Source organism: Pseudonaja textilis, chromosome Z, assembly GCF_049901715.1.
Source record: "Pseudonaja textilis isolate UNSWEBS1 chromosome Z, rPseTex1.2, whole genome shotgun sequence".
Lineage (NCBI taxonomy): Eukaryota > Metazoa > Chordata > Lepidosauria > Squamata > Elapidae > Pseudonaja > Pseudonaja textilis.
In genome coordinates, this window is record NC_142008.1 from 112563771 (window position 1) to 112585620 (window position 21850).

Genomic DNA, 21850 nt, shown 5'->3' on the forward strand with positions numbered 1-21850 from the left:
AAAAACATAATTGTAAAAGACAGACTAGAAATAAAAGTTAAAATAAAAAACAACAAAAAATAGCAAGGGAACCCCTGTCTAATCTTGACAAATGCAAATACCAGGACCTGATGGATTACATCCCAGAGTTATAAAGAGCTGGCAGATGTCACCTCAGAACCACTGTACCACATCTTTCAAAAATCCTGGAGCACCAGGAAACTACCAGAGGATTGGAAAAGAACTGATGTGGTTTCCATCTTCAAAAATGTGGGGGAGGGACCAGACCCAGGAAACTACAGACAAATCAGCCTAACATCAAAATCTGGGAAGATATTGGAAAAAATAATTTAAAAAACAGATTTGCCAACATCTAGAGACAAGTAAAGTAATAACTAACAGTTAGCATGGGTTTGTTAAAAACAGATCATGCCAAAACAATCTTATTTCATTCTTCAACATAGTGTCTAAATTCATAGACCAGTGAAATACTGTGGATATAATATACTTAAACTTCAGCATTTGACAAAGTAGAACACATCCTACTTCTTGGTGAGCTAGAAAAATGTGGGAAAGCATCACCACCAGAAGGATTCATAAGTGGATGAAAAACCATACTCAGTGAATAATCCTTAATGGGTCTACGTCTACATGGAGGGAAGTAAGCTGTGGGGTACCAGAAGATTCCATCTTAGGCCCAATACTCTTCAATATCTTCATAAACGACTTAGATTAGTATAGAAAGGGAGCTTACCAAATTTTCAGATGATACTAGGCTGCAGGAATAGCTAATCTCTTAGAAAATAAGCTCAAGATCCAGATGGATCTTGACAGACTTGAACACTGGGCCCTATCTAACAAAATAAAATTTAATGTAGAGAAAAGTAAAGTCTTATACTTAGGCAAGAAAAATCAAGAGTACACATATAGACTGGGTGAAACCAAGCTTAATAGCAGTAACTGTGAGAGGGATTTTGGAGTCTTAGTGGACAACCAGTTAAAGCAGTGTGTGGCAGCAATCAAAAAAGCCAATGCAATCCTAAATTGCATTAACAGAGGGATACAATCAAGATAATTAATATCACTCTATAAAGCCTTAATAAGACCAAATCTAGAATAGTGCACCTAGTTTTGGTCACCACACTATAAAAAGATGTTGATACTCTAGAAAAAGTGCAGAGAAGAGCAACCAGGATGATTAGGGGACTGGAGACTAAAACATATGAAGAACAGTTATAGGAACTGGAATTGGCTAGTATAGTGAAGAAAAGGACCAAGGGAGACATGATAGCAGTTTTCCAATATTTGAGGGGCTGCCACAGAGAGGAAGGGATCAATCTTGTCTAACATTTCTGTTTAGCACTTCCCATATTAATATAAATAGTAATGGGAATAGTAGACATCTTTGTCTTGTACCCTTTCTTATATTAAAATTCTCTGTCAAGTCCCCATTCACAATCATTTTTGCCATTTGTTTAGAATATATATCATCTGAATCATATTTGTAAATATTTCACCAAAACTCTCTGCACTTTAATTGTTGTTTAATTGTTGTTTAATTGCCAATTTAAGTTATCAAAAGCTTTTGGGGAGGGGCGGAACTGGCGTCTCAATAATACGGCATGCGATCTTGGAGGTCTGAGATTGCTGCCGATATCTTGGCTCCTGGATGGACCGAACGGATCTAAACCATCCCAAAGAGATGGTGAATGTAAAGAGCACATCCTGTCGATCCCAGGGATACTGCAAAACCCCTGGTAGATCCAGTAGAAGCTTTTTTGCCAGTAGCAAAGATGCAGCCATTAAACCTGCTGAAGTTGGGATAGTTCCGAAACAGAAGAGGATAGAAAGAGAAAGTATGCCAGTTTGGTGAGAAGTTTTTCTTTACTCTAAGATTTAAAAGGACACCCTAAGAAAGAGAAAGAATCTGTAAAATCTCAGACAGAAGTAATTAAGCAGCGATTTTAAACGGGAAGTCAAACTAATTTTTTCCCTTTTATTGCTGGACTCTTTCTATACAATTTTTTACTTTGTACTGGACTGGTCTTTTTTTCTATCTTATTTTTCATTTTTGTTTCTTCTCCTTTTTGTCTTTACAATATTTTAGGCTAGAGATCCCCTTTTAGCCTTTTTTTTCTAAACCCTTTTCCCTTTTTAATTTGTTTTTAAAATAATGCTGTTTTGAAAAGGAGGGGGAAAGTGAAAACAGAGGAAACTTTGTAACACTGCCAACTAGAGGCTTAGAAATATTGTTTCTCTTTTTTTCTCTTTCGAACAGACAAAGCTGAGAAAGAACTCAAAACTTCTTTACAAGGACTCTGAGCCTGTCTGATAAGATAGAGGGAAGAGCATGGGAGAGTGTTATTGCAGGTGCTCTTCTGGGTTTCTATCAGTACCTGAAGTCTGGTGTAGAAGTGTACAGAAAATAGATGATAAGATTCTAGAGAAGAAAGATATAAAAATTAATGAAAGCCTTGGATAACTAAATAGGTGCAATGTGTTCTTTTTCTCTTTTTTAAGTTGGGCTATTCCTCACACCCCTCCTTATCAGCTTATTATTTGTAATAGTTATTTGGATCTCTGGACTCTTGGAACCTGCTTTTGTCTTTCCTTTTGCTTTTGGAGCCTAATTTTTACTTTTGCATTCTATTTTAAAGGAAAAGCCTTAGTATTAATGTTTTCCTTCCTTTTTTTTTTTACGGGAGTAGGCTTTTTCTTTTTCTCTCTCTCCCTCTCCTGCATGGTTAGCATAGAAACTAAGAAAGCAGAAAGAATCAAAGAAAGTGTTGCAATTAATAGATGTTCAAGGCCAAGTTTGCTATGGAAGTAAAGAGAGGAAGGAAATTATACGAGACTATTACGGAAAACTATATACACAAGAGAATATTGATGATGAAAGAGTTAAACAGTACTTACAGAATGCTAACCTACCCCAGATACCTAAAGAGATTGAAATAATGTTAGAAAGCAATATAATAATGATGGAGTTAACTGAAGCACTTAGGAAGCAAAACAATGGAAAGGCACCAGGCCCAGATGGACTTCCGGCGGAATTTCATAAAACACTACAAGAATCGTTCCAGACAAAATTATGAATGAAGTTATGTCAAAGAAGAAGATACCTAAATCATGGTCAGAAGCTTATATTACACTTATCCCAAAAGAGGAGGCCAACCCATTACAAATCAAGAATTACAGACCTATTTCCATACCAAATGCAGATTATAAAATTTTTGCTTCACAATTGGCAGAAAGACTTAAAAAAATACCTAAATAATTTTATTCACTCTGGCCAAAATGGATTTCTGCCAAAGAGACAAATTAAAGATAATATGAAAGTAATTTTGGACACCTTGGAATACTATGAGGCACACCCTGAAAAACAAATGGCTTTGGTATTCTTAGATGCACAGAAGGCATTTGGCAATGTGAATTGACGACTCATATTATTACAGCTGGAACAGATAGGTTTTGGTAAAAAATTCATCCAAGCAATAGAAACTATATATCATAACCAAACAGCAAGGGTAATGATAGAGGGAGAATTAATGGACTCTATTGATATGAGAAGATGAACAAGACAAGGGTGCCCACTGTCATCTTTGTTGTTTGTGTTAACCTTGGAAGTGCTAAACAGAAATATTAGAGAAGAATAGGACATAAAAGGGATGAAAATTTAAAAAAGAATTATTAAAATTGATAGAAAAGATAGAGGTATATGGGAAGGTGGCTGGTTTGAAAATAAACAAAGACAAAACTAAGATTTTGACAAAGAATATGTTATCAAGACAAAAGGAAGAACTGGAGGATGTATTAAAAATCCAGGTCACAGAAAGAAGAGATTGGAGCTTCCGGTGGCAGGACAGGGCGAACGGAGGTGAAGAAGACTGTCGCAGTCTTTGAACACCTTTTCTGGCACCAGGAGCAATCCCCCAGGGATACACGAACCCCGGAGAGGTTCGTGTCAACGTGGAGAACCTTGAGCTGCAGAGTGGGGAAGGCAACCCCCCAACAGTGAAGAGGGGAGCTCTCGAGCCCGGCGCAAAAGAGTAAGCTGTCATTCCATGGTGGCTTCAAGTCCAGTCTACCACTTGAGTGAATAAGCAAAGCAGTGCAATTGCCCACCCATTGTATTAACTGGTATCAATGTATATGCATATGTTCCCCCAAACATAAACCAACCTCTAGGTAAATACAACACATGTGTTATTCCACCTACATCTTCAACCTCCATAGAATAAAAACAACTTCTTCAGTCAGCAAATAAGTATAAATTATTTTGTCACCTGGATGTTTATACTTGATACAATCATAAGCTGAAAAAAAACTGTCAGTTTGTTCTGATTGGTCCATTTTGTTGGCTTCACAGGAAATCCAAACAAAGTACCATCTTTGACAAATAATACAAAACATCAGCATCAGGGTGTATAATAACTGTAAACTCTACTATATAAAAAAAAAATCTTCCTGGCACTGGAACCTCTATAAAACAAGTAGACATGATGTCTGTAACTGTAGTCTTTCCTTTCACACAATTCTCTCTGGATTGATTCTCCATACCTAATTAAATGTCCTAAGTCAGACTCCACATTTGACAATTCCTTCTTTAAAACTCTCAGGCCCTATTGTCCTAAGAAATCTAACAAAGCATTTATACCTTTCTCAACATCTCTCTTTTTCTCACCTAATGCCAATACATCATGCACATACTGTAACATCTTTATACCCACACATGGTTCAAAACCCCCAAGGACCTGCTCTACGCTTGTCCAAACAAAGTAGGGCTTTCTAAGAACCCCTTTCTGGTAAAACACACCATCAATACTATCAAGTTCAATGTGTATCTTGATTAGCCCTCACTATTGGGCAAGTCCAAGCATCTTTCAAATCTATCACACTAAAATACCTGTATTCATATGGAATTCCCCCTAACAACGTATAGGGATTTTGCATAATAATCACTAAGTGATTACATGAAACCAACTACTAGACATCAAAAACCATCAGGTTTCTCTACAGGTAATATAAATATATTGTATGGTGACATCGCAGGCTCAATTAGCCCATCCCCTAACAGGGACTCTATCACTGGCATCAAGCCACATCTCCCTTCCAGGGAAATATCACATTGCTTCTGCCTCACTGGCTCAATATCACCTCCACAGGTGCAATTTTCAAAACATCTCTATTCCCTTTCACTTCCCACACTAGGGGATCTATCAATCTCTCGTGTTCATCAGTCAAAAAATGAGGAGTACTTATTTTCAGAAAAATAAGCACACAACCTAAATAAGAACAAAGCATCCTGTCCTAAAAGCTTCATACCTGCTTCAGGTATATACATAACATCCACTGTTTTCTCAGAGTGTCCTCCTATTAGAGAAACATTTTCAACGATAGCAACATTAAAAGGCTCTCCCTTAACACCAGATACATCATACCTGGTCAAAAAAAAAATCTGACTACAGCATCTATTAGGAAAACACAACTGCTTCCTCAAGTCTCATCTTTATATTTACTAAAGACTCCCGATGAGATGCAAGTGATACAAGCCTTTTACCCCACTAATCTCCAATTAGGGTATACAGCCTCTGCTGCATTCTCTGGTTGTCTGGACAAACTTCTCACAAAATACGACAAGCGAAACACTGCTTACACTTTAACAGCTATTTTTGTTCCAGAAAAGAAATTCTATTCTCTCCCCTTCTCCTGACACTTCCATCTACTTCCAGTAGATAAATATGAATATGAAGCTCCAATCTTGTTATTATTATTATTAACTATTACAAGTCCAAATCTATCTGACTTATTTTCTCTGCTCTCTCTCTCTCTCTAGCTTTTTAACAGCTTCAAATACAGAAAACATAATTAATTAACTGACAAGACTTCATTTCATCACAACTTTAAAAAAAAAAACTTTCATGGCTTCTGTCACAAACTACAATTTCATTTAACACTTAGTATTCTGGCATCTCTGAAGCAAAAACAGAACACTTATTTAAACTATCCCTAATTCTATTCAAGAATTTAGCTGGCAATTCATCTCTTAACTGACCTATCTAAGAAAAAAAAAACTCTAACCAGATTCCGCCCTCGTGGCACATCAGTTTTAATACCTTGTACTAAACTGCCCTGACTATTCCAGCCAGTATATCACCAGGTATTTCCTGCAGTAGACTATACTAGTAGAGTATAGTATTTATATCCCTTCTGGAGTAAGCAAATAATCCAAAATATGCTGCAACTCCACAAAAATATAAATGCTGAAACCAGAGAACAAATCCTTACTGGAACACTTTGCAATAACAGCATAGAAAGCCTATAATTCCTCAAAACAGAGGAAGTAAGTAACACAACTGTAAGACTATTAGGCATTTCACACTATGAATAAAATTCCTTTGCCTTAAATTTTATAACTATTCCAAACATAAAATCCTCGCAACTCTCTCTCACAAAATTAGCTCATGTTTCAGCTCTCTGCACTGTGAAACAGCACTCACCCCCCCTTAATTCTCCTCTTCTCAGTTGTATCTAAAACAGCTAGAAACAATTATAGGAAAAGAGGCAAGCATAAACAGCTAACATATTCCTTAATAAAATCTCTTACTATGAGGGGAAAAGACCCTCCCACATATCACAGATCAACATAAATCACCTGGGCATCTAACCTCTTTAACTCTTCAATACAGTATTAAAAGAGACAATACAAAAAGTCAACAGTTAACTGTTTCACACAGCTTTTAAGGCATTCAAACCAATACACATTTCAATACACACAATAAATTTGAACTGTTTCAAACATAATTCAGCCATTCCAGCCATACAAAGTACAATCTGTATCACTCATCAACGGGTTAATATTTAAATACCAGCAGCCAAAAGCTGAACCAGCTCTCCAAGAGGAGAGAGAGCTCTGGAACTTTACAAACATCTTGTTCTCATTTAAAAAAAAAAATGTCTAACACAAAATATGACAGGGAGAAAAGAAAAAGAAAAAACCGTGTAGACTCACACACCCACATCAAACAGAAGTCATTTTTAGACCTCTAAACAACCCCAAAGCAATTTAGGAAATGCTGCAACACGATTTGAAAAGTTACTAATTAAATTCAGCTCACCTGAGCCCCTGGTGCACCATACTTCGGCCATTCCAAGCTCCTATGATCAGATTATCAAGTCAAGGCCTTAAGAGCGATTTCCCCTCTCTTGGGCAAAAGGCCCAGCAACTGCCTCCACAAACCCAGCAGAGAGGCACCATTGCAGTCCTGAAAAATCATCTGTTCAAAGGAAGAAAAAAAGTCTATCTCCTGGCTGGCAGCTCACCCAAATTTTGAGAAGTACATAAAAATGAATCAACAGACTTTTGATAAACTGATCCATAGGATGCCTTATTAGGGAAAATACTGCAGTATGGACTCCTCTACTCCAGGAAAAAAAAACATTTTCTAGGAGGAAGGAGACACTCCCATTTAGCGAATACAGCTTATATAGGTTTATCAAATCACATGGTTACATAACACTTCCTGTTTTCCATATATGGACATTATATAATATTTTCATAGGAAGTTCGAACCTTTCTTGGAAAACTTCCAACATTCTCATTATATTCAGATTTCCTGTTATTCAAATTCCAGAAGGTTATAAAAAAACATTAATATCTCTTAATGTGGCATTTAATATCAGAGTACCCCAGCACACACCTCTAACTTATGCCAAGTACATAGTTTTGCAATATTGTATTATTCCTAGCAGAAAACACATTACATAAATGTTCTGAACTTGAAAAGTTCAGACTGTGAACACAAAATGGCTTCAGTTCAGCTCTTTATATTCTTAGGTGTAATAACCAAATTTTCTTTGGTGACTGACCAAAATCCATGATCATGTGCAGTTTCAATCCTTGCTCGCTGCTGGAACGAACTGAGCTGGCTGGATCTGGGGCTAAGCCATCCCGTAGAGGTCGTGAAGAGGGGGGAGACTGCCAGCAGGGTCAAGGAGAGCTGCATCTCTCCTCCTCAGCTGTCCATTACTCCCTTTCCCAAAGGTGGTTGCAGCAGTGGTCAGAAATGGCCACCTCAAAGAAGAACTAAACCGGAAAGGAATGTGCAGGAAGAAGATAAGAAGAGAAAGTTTTGGTTGACTGGGTTAAACTGAAAAAGCAACAACATAAGGTACCTTGGAATTTGAACTATAAAAAATAACATTGTTCCCAAAGAAGACTTTGAAGCAGTAAAGGAGAGAGGGATGAGAAAGGATTTGGCTTTTTTTCCCCTTCCCTTCCTTATACTGACAGCTAAGAGATTTAAGTAAGAAATTGACAAAAATTCACTTTGACATCACTAGGCATTTAAGCTGAAAATAAAATGTCAAAGGGATAATAAAGACTTTTGGATACTCAAAAACCTTTAAAAGCAGGAAGGAGAGAAAAGGAAAGAATAAAAGGGTGGGATTTCGAAAAATGGAGGAGACTGCCTGGAACTAAAATGAATTTACAGTGAAACCTTAACAAGATTCCTAAAAGATACATTCTAACTGAAACTTTGTAACAAAATAATAGAACTCCAGGAAGAGAAAGTGGAAAAAAGAAGTAAGAAGAAAGAACTTTGGATTATTTGGATTACTTGGTGATTTTTTGGTTTTTTGGCTATTGGATTTAAATGACTAAAATCAATTGGGTAGTTGTTTAAAAGTGTTTAAAATGGCATCACTTTTAGAAAAACTGAAAATGGAATTTAAAAAACAGAAAGAAGATGCACAAGAAGGAGAAATGGAGATCTGGAACTATGAGAAACAAAAAGAAACACTTGTAAAACAAGGTTGGGACAAAGAAGACGTCATCTTTAATGATCAAGTAATTTTATGCGGGGGAAAAAAGGAAAAGGGGGTAAAGAGAGTGAAAATTTTAAGATTTGAAAAAACAACAACAAAAAAGATTAGTTTGAAAAATAATTACAATATTAGGAAGCAACAGAAGAGGATCACAGAAGAGAGCATTAGAAGTAGAGAGACAAGGGGCAAAAGGGGGGGGAGAAGAAGAGGGGAAAGAAGGAAAGGAAAAGAAGTTATAAAAGACAAAAACAAGATATAGAGAAGCAGGGAAAATGTACAAAGATTCAAAGTATAAGCCTATTTAGAGATAATGGGTGAAAATTTAATTGAAAAAGGGATTCTGCAAAGGTACATAAGACAGTATTGTTATATTAGAAATAGAAATAATTTTAGAAATATGAAACAATGTATGATTAAAATGATGGATAAACTACTTATTGTTATGCAGTGGAATGTTTGTTAATAAATAAATGAAATAAAGTGAATGAGAGAATGAAATTAGGAAAGTATTGGAACATTTTAATTATTATTAATGATTTAGAAAAATATAAGTGAAGAGAAATATGGGGGGAAAAAAGAATTAATTATGGAAAGTTTATTAATGTTCCCAAGGAAGTATGATATTCAATTGAAATGAAGTGTTAAAGATGTTAAGATTCTAACTAATATTAATGATAGAATTAAATTGGAATGGAATGAGTGTTTTATATATATATATATATATATATATATATATATATATATATATATATATGTGTGTGTGTGTGTGTGTGTGTGTGTGTGTGTGTGTGTGTGTGTGTATGTATGTATGTATGTATCTTTGGTTGTTGGGTTTTCTCGCATAAGATTCAAAGTATCTAGGCAACATTTCGATGAAGTCTTATTCATCATCTTCAGGCTTCTGTCTTCGGCTTTGTGCTTCTCTGAGAAGCTGCAGAGCCGAAGACAGAAGCCTGAAGATGATGAATGAGACTTCATCGAAACGTTGCCTAGATACTTTGAATCTTACGCGGGAGAAAACCCAACAACCAAAGATCCACATACAAATACCATGAGAACCTCAGAAAACATATATATATATATATATATATATATATATATATATATATATATATATATATATATATATATATATATGGATCTTTGGTTGTTAAGGAGTTTCTCCCGCGTAAGATTGATATCTGACGGCGTTTCGATGAAGTCTCATTCATCATCTTCAGGCTTCTGTCTCGGCTCTGTCATGCTTCACATAAAATGGAGCTCTTTGGACTTCAAGTTTTTCATAAGTCCTGTAGTCAGATGGTGGGTTTCCTCCCGTAGGGGTGCAATATTTGTTTTCTGAGGTTCTGCGGGTATTTATATGTGGATCTTTGGTTGTTGGGTTTTCTCCGCGTAAGATTGAAGTATCTGACAGCGTTTCGATGAAGTCTCATTCATCATCTTCAGGCTTCTGTCTCCGGCTCTGTGCTTCACATAAAATGGAGGCTCTTTGGACTTCAAGTTTTCATAAGTCCTGGTCAGATGGTGGGTTTCTCCCGTGGGGTGCAATATTTGTTTTCTGAGGTTCTCGCGGGTATTTATATGTGGATCTTTGGTTGTTGGGTTTTCTCCCGCGTAAGATTCGAAGTATCTAGAGCAGCGTTTACGATGAAGTCTCATTCATCATCTTCAGGCTTCATGTCTCCGGCTCTGTGCTTCACATAAAATGGAGAGCTCTTTGGACTTCAAGTTTTTCATAAGTCCTGGTCAGATGGTGGGTTTCCTCCCGTAGAGGTGCAATATTTGTTTTCTGAGGTTCTCATGGTATTTATATGTGGATCTTTGGTTGTTCGGGTTTTCTCCCGCGTAAGATTCGAAGTATCTGAGGCAACGTTTCGATGAAGTCTCATTCATCATCTTCAGTGACCAAAGAGCCTCCATTTTATGTGAAGCACATGAGCCGGAGACAGAAGCCTGAAGATGATGAATGAGACTTCATCGAAACGTTGCCTAGATACTCGAATCTTACGCGGGAGAAAACCCAACAACCAAAGATCCACATATAAATACCGTGAGAACCTCAGAAAACAAATATTGCACCTCTACGGGAGGAAACCCACCATCTGACCAGGACTTATGAAAAACTTGAAGTCCAAAGAGCCTCCATTTTATGTGAAGCACAGAGCCGGAGACAGAAGCCTGAAGATGATGAATGAGACTTCATCGAAACGTTGCCTAGATACTTCGAATCTTACGCGGGAGAAAACCCGAACAACCAAAGATCCACATATAAATACCCATGAGAACCTCAGAAAACAAATATTGCACCTCTACGGGGAGGAAACCCACCATCTGACCAGGACTTATGAAAAACTTGAAGTCCAAAGAGCCTCCATTTTATGTGAAGCACAGAGCCGGAGACAGAAGCCTGAAGATGATGAATGAGACTTCATCGAAACGTTGCCTAGATACTTCGAATCTTACGCGGGAGAAAACCCGAACAACCAAAGATCCACATATAAATACCCGCGAGAACCTCAGAAAACAAATATTGCACCTCTACGGGAGGAAACCCACCATCTGACCAGGACTTATGAAAAACTTGAAGTCCAAAGAGCCTCCATTTTATGTGAAGCACAGAGCCGGAGACAGAAGCCTGAAGATGATGAATGAGACTTCATCGAAACGTTGCCTAGATACTTGAATCTTACGCGGGAGAAAACCCGAACAACCAAAGATCCACATATAAATACCCGCGAGAACCTCAGAAAACAAATATTGCACCTCTACGGGGAGGAAACCCACCATCTGACCAGGACTTATGAAAAACTTGAAGTCCAAAGAGCCTCCATTTTATGTGAAGCACAGAGCCGGAGACAGAAGCCTGAAGATGATGAATGAGACTTCATCGAAACGTTGCCTAGATACTTCGAATCTTACGCGGGAGAAAACCCGAACAACCAAAGATCCACATATAAATACCCGCGAGAACCTCAGAAAACAAATATTGCACCTCTACGGGGAGGAAACCCACCATCTGACCAGGACTTATGAAAAACTTGAAGTCCAAAGAGCCTCCATTTTATGTGAAGCACAGAGCCGGAGACAGAAGCCTGAAGATGATGAATGAGACTTCATCGAAACGTTGCCTAGATACTTGAATCTTACGCGGGAGAAAACCCGAACAACCAAAGATCCACATATAAATACCGCTTGAGAACCTCAGAAAACAAATATTGCACCTCTACGGGAGGAAACCCACCATCTGACCAGGACTTATGAAAAACTTGAAGTCCAAAGAGCCTCCATTTTATGTGAAGCACAGAGCCGGAGACAGAAGCCTGAAGATGATGAATGAGACTTCATCGAAACGCGTTGCCTAGATACTTCGAATCTTACGCGGGAGAAAACCCGAACAACCAAAGATCCACATATAAATACCCGTGAGAACCTCAGAAAACAAATATTGCACCTCTACGGGAGGAAACCCACCATCTGACCAGGACTTATGAAAAACTTGAAGTCCAAAGAGCCTCCATTTTATGTGAAGCACAGAGCCGGAGACAGAAGCCTGAAGATGATGAATGAGACTTCAGCCGAAATGTTGCCTAGATACTTCGAATCTTACGCGGGAGAAAACCCGAACAACCAAAGATCCACATATAAATACCCGCGAGAACCTCAGAAAACAAATATTGCACCTCTACGGGAGGAAACCCACCATCTGACCAGGACTTATGAAAAACTTGAAGTCCAAAGAGCCTCCATTTTATGTGAAGCACAGAGCCGGAGACAGAAGCCTGAAGATGATGAATGAGACTTCATCGAAACGTTGCCTAGATACTTGAATCTTACGCGGGAGAAAACCCGAACAACCAAAGATCCACATATAAATACCCGAGAACCTCAGAAAACAAATATTGCACCTCTACGGGAGAAACCCACCATCTGACCAGGACTTATGAAAAACTTGAAGTCCAAAGAGCCTCCATTTTATGTGAAGCACAGAGCCGGAGACAGAAGCCTGAAGATGATGAATGAGACTTCATCGAAACGTTGCCTAGATACTTGAATCTTACGCGGAGAAAACCCGAACAACCAAAGATCCACATATAAATACCCATGAGAACCTCAGAAAACAAATATTGCACCTCTACGGGAGAAACCCACCATCTGACCAGGACTTATGAAAAACTTGAAGTCCAAAGAGCCTCCAGATGAAGCACAGAGCCGGAGACAGAAGCCTGAAGATGATGAATGAGACTTCATCGAAACGTTGCCTAGATACTTGAATCTTACGCGGGAGAAAACCCGAACAACCAAAGATCACATATAAATACCCTTGAGAAACCTCAGAAAACAAATATACGGGAGGAAACCCACCATCTGACCAGGACTTAAGGTTCCCTGTGATGAAGCTTCCAAAGAAACAACTAGCACAAGTATTGAAAAACTCCAATAATGTCAAAAGTAATATTTGTAATATCAAACAAATATAAGCACCAGATCACTGCAAGAAACAAACCAACTATTGTACAGCACAGTTAGGAAGTAAAAACCAAACAGTGTGTCACCAAAATGAAACATCAGGCTGGAAAATAAGATTAGCAAGATGAGATTTATATATTACTAAATGTCTGTGCCATCCATCTTGCCAATATAATCCTAAACAGTTTATATTCATATGATTAAAATATGATAAAAAATCCTGAAGCAAAAGAAATGTACATATTTAAAATTCAGTTAAAATTCATTAACCAAGGAAGGAGAGGGGAAAAAAAATATGTACAAGAAGGATGTAGGATCTCAACACACATGATATTCTAAAGGTTATCAACCTTTTGGACCTCAGGGACCACCAAACTCATAATTTTAAATCCTGGGGACCAGAGACCCTGGGGAAACGAAGAAAAAAAGTCTGCAGGAAAATTCCCCACCCTGTTTTCCTACCAATCGATCATTCTATATTTAGGATACCATCTCCAGCTCTGTTTCAGGGAGAGAGACAGAGGGAGGGAGGGAGGGATGGAGAGAGACGGACAGACAGACAGACAGACAGACAGACAGACCTACAGACAGACAGACTTCGGCTTCATGCAAGGAAAGCAGCAGAAGCAGCAGAAGTCTTTCTTTCTCTCCCCAAACTTCACCAGAAAGGAGTCTTGTAAGACTTGTTAGGCCTGCTCTTGGAGCAGGATGCCTTGCAGCGTCCCAAAGACTCATTTCTGGTGGACTTTGCTGCTTTCCTTGCATGCATACAAAAAGCAGAAGAAGAAAGAAGAGGAAAGAAGCAGCCCAGGGGCCAGGCCAGGCATGTGGGGAGAGTAGGGCAAGTTCCCCACTCCCTCACTACCTCGTGTTGTTCACAATGCAATTGACATAAACCTTGTGTTCCTGCGAGCCACATGGTTGGTGCAGCCTTATGTTCCCGTGCAGCCTGCTTTGGAGGGTGCTTTGGGGGTGACATTTCTCTGTGGACCACCAACATTTTCTCGTGGACTACTAATGGTCCCCAGCCCACTAGTTGGCAACCACTGTTCTAAAGTACAGGAGTCACAGCAGAAAAGACACTTCCCCTGTACCCTGTCAGCCAAAATTCCTTGACCAATGGGATCCGCAGCATACCTCTTTTGCCAGAATGCATGTTAAACACATTGGAGTTAAACCTATTGGAGTGAGATGGTTTCTCAGATAACTTGGTTTCAAATTCTTGGCAAATTTCAGCCAGTGCTCACTGAGTCACCTCATCAACTGTCAAATAAGAATCACGGTGTGCCTCTCATTCAAGTGTTGCAAAAGTATCAACTCAAACAGACTTATGATCATTGAACCTCCAGTTCTACACAGTTATTCAAGTGTTGCAAAACTCTTATCTACTCAAACAGACTTATGATCATGAAACATGCTCTTCTACATAGTTGTTATATTGCATTGACTCTCCTAAAAGAAGACTATTACACAAATTGGATACTAGCATTTATTGGATTTCTGATGGAATTTATTTGAATTTACTAGAATTATTTTTGTGCTAGAGATTTCTGTGATCTTTGCTATTGATAAGAAGGCATATGGCCAGCTTTTGAATTTACTCCATGTTTTGTAGGTGATGACTACAAGCGGTGCGCATCAGGGAATACACACTCTGATTGCTTTAGAAAAAAAACATAGGCCTTCACTGTTTAAACAAATTCTCATTTGTACTTAACCACTCTTCTTTTTACTGATTCTACTGCTCATGAATTAAGATGACCAGTAAAGACAAATTTACAATTCACATTTAATTCATACATATTATGTTCACCATAACATATTACGTTCATAATTCCCTCCCAGGAGGAGAAAAAAGAAAACTTCCTATCTATCCAATACACAGGGAACAGGGCATGATTGAAGGCCACTGTCTCTGTGCATTGTTTGTTGACTTAAATGTCAAAGTGAGGAAGCTCTCCAACATGGATGTATAAAGAACATGAGGCAAACAGAAGCTTAAAGCTTTCTTTTCATGAGCTGGTATTTATCATTCAGCTCAGGTCTCATCACAATGATAAAACACTTGGGAAGAAAGATGGATGAGATTGTGGAGAAGATCTCCACAGCCAACACATATTTTCCCCTTGTGCTTAGATAGATTGGAATAAAGCACAACCAAACACTGCAGAAGACCAACATGCTGAAGGTGATTAATTTGGCTTCATTGAAACTGTCAGGTAAATTCCTAGCTAGAAAAGGAGCAAAGAAACTATCCAAAGCAAGAAAACGCATGAAGCCCAAAACACAGTAGAAAATGACTGAGTCTTCATTGCACTCTAGCATGACTATTTCAGACATTCAAACCATATCAAAATCTGGATACGGTGGGGATGTTATCAGCCACACAGCACAAAAACAAACATATTTGAACAAGAGAGCAGGATAGAAGAATGTAACTGACCATACTTCCCCCCAACCATTTCCTCAATTTGGAACCAGGTTTGGTGGCCATGAATTCTAGAACCACAACAAAGGTTTTGACCAATACACAAGAAACTGCCACAGAAAAGATGAGGCCAAAAGCTGGTTGTCGAAAAAGACAGACAGACATATTGGGCCTCCCAACAAATAGAAAGACACAAAGGAAGGAGATGAGAAGAGAAACTAGAAGTGTATAAGTGAGATTCCGGTTGTTGGCTTTGACGATGGGAGTGTCTTTGTGTTTCATGAAGATTGTAATTACCAAAGTTGTCATTAAAGGAAAGCAAAGAGAAAGAACAATCAGACTGATCCCCAAGGGTTCTTCATAGGACAAAAATGGGATCCATTTTGGAATGTGCATATTTTTGGCAGGATTTGGATATTGATCTTCTGGACATGGAGAGCAGTCATCATTTTCTGAAAAAGAATGCAGGTAAATGGCTTAATAGGAATTATAGTGTTGTGCCATTATGTCTTAGTCCAAAGGTTCTGTTTTAGGCCCAGTACTGTTCATTGTTTTTATTAACGACTTAGATGAGGGAATAGAAGGTGAATTTACCAAATTTGCAGTTTATACTAAGCTGGCAGGAATAGCTAACACCCAAGAATATAGGCTCAAGATCCAGATGTTTCTTGACAGACTAGAACACTGGGCCATATCTAACAAAATGAAATTCAATGTTGAGAAAAGTAAAATCCTACACTTAGGCAAGAAAAACCCAAAGTACACATATAGACTGGGTGAAACCAAGCTTAATAGCAGAAACTGTGAGAGGGATCTCGGAGTCTTAGTGGACAACTAGCTAAATATGAGCCAGCAGTGTGCAGCAGCAGCCAAAAAAGCTAATGCAATCTTAAATTGTATTAACAGAGGGATACAGTCAAGGTCAAGGGAAGTACTAATACCACTCTATAAAGCCTTAATAAGACCACACCTAGAGTACTGCATCCAGTTTTGTTCACCACATTGTAAAAAAGATGTTGAGACTCTAAAAAAAGTGCAGAGAAGAACAATCAGGATGATGATCAAACTCATCAAGATCTGGCTGGAGGGAGCACTTGATCAGCTGCAGAATTGTTCCTCAAATACTAATTGGAATTTATTTGAAGAAGAGGATTTGGAGGAATATACAAAAACTGTACTGTTTTACATCTTGACTTGTATGGGTATGGTTCCTGTAAATAATCGCATCCGGATTTTTCCAAACCAGAAGCCCTGGATGAACAAGGACTTGCAATTATTTCTCAAGACACATGATATGGCATTCAGTTCTCAGGGCAGGGTTTGGTATAACAAAGCAAGAGCGGAACTGAGGTGGGGCATCAATGAGGCAAAAGAGGACTATAAAAGGAAGACTGAGGACTACTTCACAAATAATGATCCACGTCTGGCTTAGCAGGGAATTAAACACATCACTAATTACAGGGGCAGCAATCCCATATCGATCAATAAGGACGCATCCCTTACAGAAGATTTGAACTGCTTCTTTGCCCGATACGAACTGAATAGGTCTTTGAACACACTGCCTCTACAAACCACCTGTACTCAACTGTTCACAGTAGAAGAGTATGTTGTGAAGCAGGTGCTTCTAGCAGTGAATGTGAAAAAGGCTGCTGGCCCTGATGGGATACCTGGGAAGGTACTCAAAGCATGTGCTGACCATCTTGCAGGTGTGTTTGCATTTTTTTTTTTACCTTTCTCTTACACAAGCCATTATTCCATCTTGTCTCAAAACTTCTATTATTATTCCAGTTCCCCAAAAGCCCTCTCCTATACTTTAAATGATTATAGACCAGTAACTCTCACACACATAATTATGAAGTGTTTTGAAAGACTGATCTTAAAGTATATACAGGATTACCTCCCGTCAAACCTTGTCCCATAGCAGTTTTCCTATTGGAATAGCAGATCCACAGAGGATGCTACTGCCATGGCTCTCCACCTTGCACTGAAACATCTGAAGCATAGGGGGAGCTATGTAAGGATGTTTTTTGTTGATTACAGCTTTTAATACCATCATTCCAGATATACTGATTAAGAAGTTGCTAGAAATGGGCCTCTCCTCTCACATCTGCTGTTAGATAAAGGACTTTCTTACTAACAGACCCCAAACTGTTAGGATTGGCAGATCTTTTTCCTCCACTCTTGCTCTCAGCACTGGCTCTCCACAGGGTTGTGTGCTGAGCCCCCTTTTGTATTCACTCTACAGCTACGACTGCACTCCCTCTTGTCCCACTAACTCTATAATAAAATTTGCAGATGACACCACACTGGTGGGACTCATATCAGAAGAAGACAAGACAGCCTATAGGTCAGAGGTTCTCAGACTGGTCTTGTGGTGCAAGAGACATAACCTCACCCTGAACATCAAACAGACCAAAGAATTGATTATAGACTTCAGAAGATGCAAAGCAGAGCCTTTCCCACTATATATCAATGGAGACTGTGTGGAAAGAGTTCATAGTTTTCAATTTTTAGGAACTCATATTTCTGACAACCTTCCTTGGTCAGTCCACACTATGGCCACTGCAAAGAAGGCCCAACAGTGCCTGCACTTTCTGAGGCTGCTGAAAAAGAGTGGTCTGGGTGAGAGGTTGCTGGTTACTTTTTACCTCGAGAGCATTTTGGCATACTGTGTAACAGTGTTCTATGCTGGATGCTCTGTAGTGGATAAGAAGATGCTCCAGAGAGTTACAAACACAGCACAAAAATCATTGGTTGCTCTCTTTCTTCTTTGGAAGAGATTGCAAAGACCAGATTCATCTCTAGAGCACTAAAAATCTCCACAGACCATTCTTATCCTGGACATTCATATTTTGAACTGTTACCATCAGGGAGGCGTTATAGGTGTCTTAAAATGAAGACTAATAGACTGAGAAACAGTTTCTTTTCCAAGGCAATAATTGTTTTGAATCAAACAATGCATATGTGATTTAGCCCTATGTATATAGTGACATTTTTAAACTATTTAACTTACTATATGATTTAGACAGGTTTTAGACTAGGTTTTTAATTATTATTTTAATTTTTAAATACTCTGTAGTGTGATTGTGGTGTGGGTTTTGGGACACTGTGCTGGAGTAGCTTTCAAATTTCATTGTATTTGTAGAATGAAATGACAAGGTATTCTATTCTATTCTATTCTATTCTATTCTATTCTATTCTATTCTATTCTATTCTATTCTATTCTATTCTATTCTGGGCTTGGAACTGGGCTTGGCTAGTCTAGTAATGAGAAGGACCAGGGGAGACATGATAGTGGTCTTCCAATATTTGAGGGGCTGCCACAGGGAGGAAGGGGTCAAGCTATTTTCTAAAGCACCTGTAGGCCAGACAAGGAATAATGGATGGAAACTGGATGAGGAGAGATTTAACCTGGAAATAAGGAGAAACTTTCTGACAGTGAGAACAATCAACCAATGGAACAGCTTGCCCTCGGAAGCTGTGGGAGCACCATCACTTGAGACTTTCAAGAAGAGATTGGACTGCCATTTGTCAGAAATGGTGTAGGGTCTCCCACTTGGGTGGGGGGTTGGACTAGATGACCTACAAGGTCCCTTCCAACTCTGATTATCTGTATCTGTCTTTGCAGATTCTGGCTATCTACTGATATTCTGCTTTAGTTGTATGTCCTTCTTTCCATTTTTTTTGTACTTGTCCTTTTTTTCTTTCAATTTGCCAGAGAGACCTTTGTTTAGCCATGCTGGTTTCTTTTTGGATTTCTTGTTTTTCTTTCTCAGAGGTATTGTGCTGGTCTGGGCTTCTATGATCGTACTTTTTAGAGTTTCCCAAGATTCTTGAGTTGTTTTCCCCTTTAGGATTTTCATCCATTGAATCTTTCCCAAGTTCTCTTTGAGTTTATTAAAATCAGCTCTTTTAAAATCTAAGACTCTGGTGTCATTATGTTCTATTGCTTGTGTTTGTGTTATGTTGAATTCTAATACGACATGGTCACTCTCACCGAAGGTTCCTGCAGTTTCAACTCCCTCTATCGCTTCTTCTCTGTTTGTAAGAATTAAGTCCAGTATGGCTGTCCCTCTAGTTTCACCTTCTACCTTTTGGACAACAAAGTTGTCAGCTAGGTTGGTTAGGAATTTATTTGATTTCTCACTTGGTGCAGAATTAGTTTTCCAACTGATATCAGGATAACTGAAGTCTCCCATTACTATTGTTGTGTATTTCCTGAATATATTTGTTAGTTGGCTGGCAAAAAGGACATCATTTTTTTCTGCTTGATTGAGTGGCCTATAATATACACCTATGAGATTTTAAGCATACTAAGTAATGGTAACCTAGATGTTGTTCAGGATCACTTCACTTGGAGGAGTGATATACATTCAATCATGGCTCAAATACAGAACTGGGCTACCATGTCTGATTTCTCCATTCTTGGTCAACTAGCAAGAGACAAAGGCAGTCAGGCTCCTTCATGTCCAGCTAATGTTTTGTGAACAGGGAAATATTCACATTTCTAAAGACCATACGAATGGTCTTGAATGACAGGGGGAAAGGCACAATCAAGGCAACAGTCAAATAAGAAGAGCTTGAATCTTGACCAAGAAATATAAATTGAGAAAACATTTCAGAGAAGCCATACTATATCAAACAAAAAGAATGTAATGGAGGGCTGAGTACATTGCAAGATTCAGTTATTATAGCTCTTGCAATAAAATTAGTCCTGACTTACATGGTGTTGATTTCTCAGTGTGGTCTACCTTTTGGGACTGAAAACATCTTGGAGGTCTCTTCCTATGAGATAACACAGAAATACTTAAGTACAGGTGGTCGCTTGTTCAGCAATCATTTGAAATGCTAATGGTGCAGAATGTATGGTATTTATGACTTTCTTGAAATTCCAGGCGTCACAATACCCCGGTGGTCACATGATTACACTACTGGGAATTGGCAATTGGATTTTTGACTTTTGCAGCATCCCAAAGTTACATGATTTTGATTTGTAACCTTTCTTGCTGATTTTCCACAAGCAAAGTAAACGTGGAAGCTGTAAGAAAGTTGGGATTTGTAATCCAAGAGCTACTTAAAAACCTGGGCAGTCCTTGTTTAATTGGGAACTGCTGGAATGGTCAAATGACAGCATACTTTATAACTGCACCACTTAGCAATGAAAATTCAGGCCCTAATAACCATAGTTAAGTCAGGACAATTTGTACAGTATAATAAAATACAAGACTTACCTTTAGAATGTAAAATCTAAAATTATTTCAAAAATTATTTTTAGAAATGATATTTTACTACAAAATAAAGAGAATGAAAATACCCCTTCCTTAATAGTTCACCAATTATGTAGTGGACACGTAGATTAAAGTGTTCAATCTGAATTTGATGGAAAAAGAAGAACTGGAACAACAAATCAAAAGAACAAAACAAAACTTTTTTTGAAAATGCTACTAAACCATGAAGATGGTTAGCCTACAATTTGAAAAAGGAGAAGGAGAGGAAATTGATAAGTAAATTGCAAGATGAGAAGGGAGACTTATAGTATCAAAATGAAAGTAAAAAGAAAATAGTTCAGGAGTTTTACAGAAAATTATACGATCATGAAAAAGTTTTAGAGGAAAAAATATTGCGATATTTGGGAAAAGGAGAATTACCAAAGTTATTTGAAATGGTAAAAATTATGTTAAATGAAAAAATAACAATGATGGAACAGACAGAGGTGATTAAAAGGCAAAAGAATATTAAAACACCAGGGCCAGATGGATTGCCAACAGAAATTTATAAACACAAGATGTATTAAGTATACAATGAGGTTTACAATGAAGCACTGTTAGAAGCCAAGATACCAAAGACTTGTGAAGTAATATCATGCTAATTCCAAAAGAAAATCTGGATTTAACACAAATAAAGAATTATAGGTCAATTTCACTATTAAATGTAGGCTACAAAATATTTGCTTCAATAATAACACAAAGACTTAACAGGTATTTGAATGAATTTATACATCCATATCAAAATGAATTTTTACAAAAAAGACAAATTAAAAATAATGTAAGAATTATTTTAGATACATTGGAATATTAGGACACATACTCAGAAAAAAAATGACATTGATCTTTTTAGCTGCACAAAAAGCTTTTGATAACTTTTCTT

At 38.1% G+C, this 21850-nt stretch overlaps 1 protein-coding gene across 1 annotated transcript in view; it reads left to right on the forward strand.

Moving 5' to 3' along the window:
* LOC113451726 (vomeronasal type-2 receptor 26-like) overlaps positions 1 to 21850 on the forward strand; it is a 102076-nt gene that overhangs the window by 26075 nt on the left and 54151 nt on the right. The gene's annotated exons all lie outside the window — the stretch shown is intronic.